This window comes from Schistosoma mansoni, assembly GCF_000237925.1.
Source record: "Schistosoma mansoni, WGS project CABG00000000 data, chromosome 1 unplaced supercontig 0010, strain Puerto Rico, whole genome shotgun sequence".
Taxonomy (NCBI): domain Eukaryota; kingdom Metazoa; phylum Platyhelminthes; class Trematoda; order Strigeidida; family Schistosomatidae; genus Schistosoma; species Schistosoma mansoni.
In genome coordinates this window covers 1,864,786-1,865,088 of record NW_017385987.1, presented here as the reverse complement: position 1 = coordinate 1,865,088, position 303 = coordinate 1,864,786, and positions in this window count along the sequence as shown.

The following is a 303-nucleotide window of genomic DNA, read 5'->3' as shown; positions in this document are numbered from 1 at the left end:
GAGCCCTGGTCCCTCGTAGTCTCAGTTTCTTTGGAAAATGCTCAGAAATGCGAACATGTACTCTTCTCTCAGTTCTTCCAATGTATGTGCTTTGGCACGTACATGTAAATTGGTAAATGCAATTGGAGCTACCGAGAAAAGAGGACTTGTCGATTTTAGCTTGTTTCAGTGAGCAGTTCGTTTCCCACACCGTTGTCAGTTTAGCTGTTGGGTAGGTCGATTTCAAGGCAGAATTAATCCTGTGATTAATTATTTCAGAAATTTCATCTTCTTAGAAGCGTGCGTATAAGAAGCAAGTTTTCT